We start from the raw sequence: 4,812 nt of genomic DNA, 5'->3' as shown, positions 1-4,812 counted from the left end.
CTTTTAAAAAAATATATATATATAAGTGCTCCAAAAAATAAAATACACATTATTTTTGTAGTACATTGAATTTTATCCCAAATAGATCACATATTAGCTAATAATGCAAACCTAAATAAATTCAAAAGAATCAAAATTTTAACATACATGTTATCAAATCACAGTGAAATGAAACTAGAATTCAATAGCAAGAGTAAAATACAGAAATTGTGCAAGAATATGAAAGTTAACACACTCATGATTAGTCAATATGCCAAAAATTAAATAAGAAATAAGACAATTCCTTCAATTAAATGATAATTACATCACAACATAAAATATTTTCTCAAAAATAAGAATTAATCAAATGAGAACCAAGACCTGTTATGTAAAGGTACAAGATCCCAATGATGAATGGAGCTGCAGTGTATACCTAAATTGTACCAATAAACTCAATGAGCAAAAAAATTAATAAAAAAATGAGTGCTGCCAATACCATGTTGATTGCCAGGGTCATACAGAAGATCATATCTTAGCACTCTCTTGCTTGGAGGCCACTCTGTAATTGCAGGCAAGGGAAGATCATTGGGGCTGGCATTTTTGATCTCTAGTATTCAAGGATGATTATTTTCTAATTAGGTCTTACTTTTTGAGAAATACAACACCAGAACTTATGGATCATATTGAAAGAAGTAGTAAGGCCTGCCCAATAGCATCAGAGAGAGTGGGCAGATCTCAGGGATCAGTGTAGTCCAGACCAGCATGGCTGTAGGCACATCCCAGCCAGGGATCTGTCCCAACCCCAGAGGCTGGGTTAAACCCACCAAGCCAAGGCTCACCCAGGAAAGAGCTGCATAGGTGCACAAGCTTCAGTCAGAGGGTGGGTACATAGCATTAATGAGTGTGCACAGAACCTAGAGAGTAGCAGAGTGGTCCAGAGCAATGCTAGCACAGGCAGATCCCAGCCAGGGATTCTCCCAGAAACAAGAGACTGGGGTAACTGCCCCCCAGACAAGGCCAACTCAGGAAAGTGGTGCACAGACACACAAGAATTCAGGCAGAGGCCCACCCCATAGCTTCGGTGGTTTGAACCCAGGAATTGGTGTACTGCTGAGCAGCAGAGCAAAGTTCTCTTGGTGGCTTGCTGAGAATTGAAGACCACTGGTTGAGCAAAAAGTTATCTGAGTAAATGTACAGAGTCTGCATCTGGTGAAATGAGAAGACATGGAAACAAGTCCCCAAACCAGACTTGCAGACCACTTAAGGCAACCCCAAAGGAAAATAAGATGGAACAATCTGATACTCAAATACCTAGACTCCCTGAATTGGCAACAAAAGAGGATCTGGAAAAAATGGAGTCAAAAATAATTTCTTAGATAACAGCATAGATTGTGCCCATAGTGTAAGATATGATTAATAAATCTAGAGCAGACACAGATTTAGAAATAGAGGAGTTGAGGAACATGATGGAATCCCAACATAGGAAACAAATGGAGGGCTGGGGATTTAGCTCAGTGTTTCTGCTGCCTGTCTTGCAAGCACAAGAACCTGAGTTTGATCTCTGGCAGCAAAAAAATAAAAAATAAATAAATAAATAAATAAATAAATAAATAAATAAATAAATAAATAAATAAATGGAGTCCATAAAACAGATGCAAACACATATCCAGGCAATTAAAAATTCCATCAAAATTTTATGCAACAGAATGAGCCAATGCAAAGATAGAAGTTCAGATATAGAAGATATGTCACCAGGAAAAGAAAAATTTCTTAAAAATATTAAGGAGCCATAAGAAATCAATGCAACTTCTGCTAGATGATACAAAGAAGAATAATATAAGACTGAATCGAGTCACTGAAGAAACAGGAGAATGTGCAGACAACATAAAAACTATACATAGAAGTAATCACAGAAATCTTCCCAAGTAGGGGAAAACAATTTGACAAACAGATAAGTGAGACAATTAGGACTCCAAATAGCCATGATGAAAAATAGTCTACACATAGGCATGTAATAGTTAAGATTCCAGATACCCAACAGAAGGACAAAATTCTACAAGCAGAGAAAAGAAACAAATCACATCCAAAGGAAAACCCATCAGAATCACAGCAGACTCCTTAACACAAACCCCCATGTGGGAGCCCGCTGACATTTGACATTGGAAAAGTAACTTCTTCTACCATTGAGGCATTGACACAATCTATGACTCTGTTTGGCTTTTCTGAGATGAGGATCTCAGCTATGCAGATGAGATTGACCTGGAGCTCTCTGTGTAATCCAGGCTGGGTTTATGGGATTACCCGTGTTGACCTGGAGCTCACTGTAATCCAGACTAGTTTTATGGGATTACGGGCGTGCACCACCATGCCCGGCTCAAGGACTTTGTTAAATTTGACCTTTGATCTCCTCCCTAATATTGCTTGATGTTTCCTGTTGGCTTGCCTTTAAAAGGAGCTGTTTCTGTGTAATAAATCGGACCTCTTGTCTCCACACTATTGAGTGTGCTGTCCTTTCTCAATCCTCACTCCCCAACTCAGGTACTTTTGTGTTGTGACGGCCAGACCGCCACAAGTGGCGCCCGAACGTGGGGCCTGGGTATCGAGGGATCCAGTGAAGGACACCGCAGAGAAGAAGGAGGCCTCAACGAAAAGGTAAGGAGCGGTGAATTTTCTTGTAAATATTAAAAATGGGAGCCAGCATTAGTTACATGTTTTTTGTACATATTTTTAAAAATTTATTGAGTGTAGAGGAACCTGAATCTTATGATGAAAGTGAAACTATTGTTCCCACAGCTCCTCTGGAGCCCCTAGGCCCTGAGGAAGAAGCTGCTAAATATTATGAAAATTTATGGCAGACTTCAATGGCAACAGCCCATACTAAAGATTTGCAAAAAGTTCAGTTAGAAGACAGGATGGAAAAAATAGAAAAAGTGATGGAAAAAATAGAAAAAATGATGGAAAATCTGTCTCAACAAATGGAAGCTCAGTGGACTAGTCATAAACCTCCTAAAAACATGCCTAGCCCAGTGGCAAATCTTAATCCTTCCCCTTGTGACAATCAGTTAGAAAAGGAACCTTCTTTGATTGCTTTGGCTTCAGGACCTTGTGAAGGCTGGAAGCCTGTGAGAGTAAACTCCCAACTCCTTAAGTCTCCAGTTCAACAGGGTTTACAACAAGCCCTTAAAGAGGGTGAGGATGTATCTGCATTTTCTCTGGCCTGCCCAGTTTTTGAGACTCAGGATGCTCAAGGAAACCTTGTTCGTCAACATACTCCAATTCCTTTTAAGCAATTAAAAGAATTAAAAATGGCTTGTGCCCACTATGGGCCAACTGCCCCTTTTACTTTAGGGGTGCTAGATTCTCTTGCAACTGAGGCTTTGCCACCTTCTGATTGGAAACAGATTGCTAAGGCTTGCCTAGCTGGAGGAGATTATTTGTTATGGAAATCTGAATATTCAGAACAATGCCAGAAAATAGCAGATCTTAATAGACAGCAAGGTGAACTTAATGTAACTTATGAGATGCTAGCAGGAGAGGGATCTTATGCTGAGGTTGCTCAGCAATTAGGTTTTCCCCCAGGTGTGTATGCTCAGATTAATACTGCTGCTAAAAATGCTTGGAAAAAACTTCCTTCATCTGGATGAGCCTCAGAAGATATTTCTAAAATCAGACAAGGGCCAGATGAACCTTTTCAAAATTTTTTAGATCGTTTGTTATAAACTGACAGCAGAGTCATAGGAGAATCTGAAGCTGGTATAGTTTTAGTAAAACAATTGGCCTATGAGAATGCTAATTCTGCCTGCCAAGCTGCCCTTCGTCCTTTTAGAAAGAAGGCTGATTTATCTGACTATGTTCTCTTGTGTGCGGCTACAGGTCCTTCCTACACTCAAGGCCTTGCCATGGCTGCAGCTTTACAAGGAAAAACTATAAAAGAAGTTTTGTATCAACAACATAGAAGGAGCCCTCCAAAAAAGGGAAATAATGGAAATTTCTTTGGCTGTGGTCAGGCAGGACATTTAATATGAGACTGCCCACAACATAAAAAAAATGGATCATTTTCAAAGCCCCCTAAAGAACCTGGTTTATGCCCTAAATGTAAAAGAGGAAAACATTGGGCCAATGAATGCTGATCTAAAAAAGATATTATGGGTAATCCTATCCAGTCGGGAAATGGATGGAGGGGCCAGCCTCAGGCCCCGTATCAAATTTTTGGGGCATTTCAGAATCCGAAACCTCAGATAATCCCTCAAAATCAGTCAAAAAAATCCGTTCAGGACTTATCCCGAGCCACCTCAGGCAGCACAGGATTGGACCTCAGTTCCTCCTCCTATGCAGTATTAACCCCTGAAATGGGAATGCAAGCCCTACCCACTGGAGTTTTTAGGCCACTACCTAAAGATACTTTGGGTCTCTTGTTGGGTAGGAGTTCCTCTACTATGAAAGGGCTTATGATTTCCCCAGGAATTATTGATGAGGACTATACTGGAGAAATTAAAATTATGGTTTGTTCACCTTCTCAAATTTCTGTTATTCAGCCTGGACAGCGTATAGCTCAACTGATTCTTTTACCCAAGATAGTTACCTCAGGAAAATATAAAAAAGCCATTAGAGGGAATAAAGGTTTTGGGTCCTCAGATGTTTATTGGGTGCAGTCTATTGGAGCCAATAGGCCAGAGATAAAATTGTTAATTCAAGGAAAATCTTTTATTGGGTTATTAGATACTGGTGCTGATGTCTCTGTTATAACTGCTGACCAGTGGCCTTCCACATGGCCTTTGCAGGAGACTGTCTCTCAATTACAAGGCATTGGTCAAAGTAAAAATCCTAAACAAA

At 39.9% G+C, this 4,812-nt stretch overlaps 1 pseudogene; it reads left to right on the top strand.

Moving 5' to 3' along the window:
• The first annotated feature begins 2,993 nt into the window (after nt 1-2,993).
• Nucleotides 2,994-4,369, top strand: LOC104860325 (annotated as a pseudogene).
• The last annotated feature ends 443 nt before the right edge of the window (nt 4,370-4,812 follow it).

The sequence above is a fragment of the Fukomys damarensis genome, unplaced genomic scaffold, assembly GCF_012274545.1.
Source record: "Fukomys damarensis isolate Sample0158 unplaced genomic scaffold, DMR_v1.0_HiC HiC_scaffold_39, whole genome shotgun sequence".
In the NCBI taxonomy this organism is placed as follows: domain Eukaryota; kingdom Metazoa; phylum Chordata; class Mammalia; order Rodentia; family Bathyergidae; genus Fukomys; species Fukomys damarensis.
Note: the sequence above shows the minus strand (reverse complement) of the source record. Positions and strands in the feature narration are given on the sequence as shown.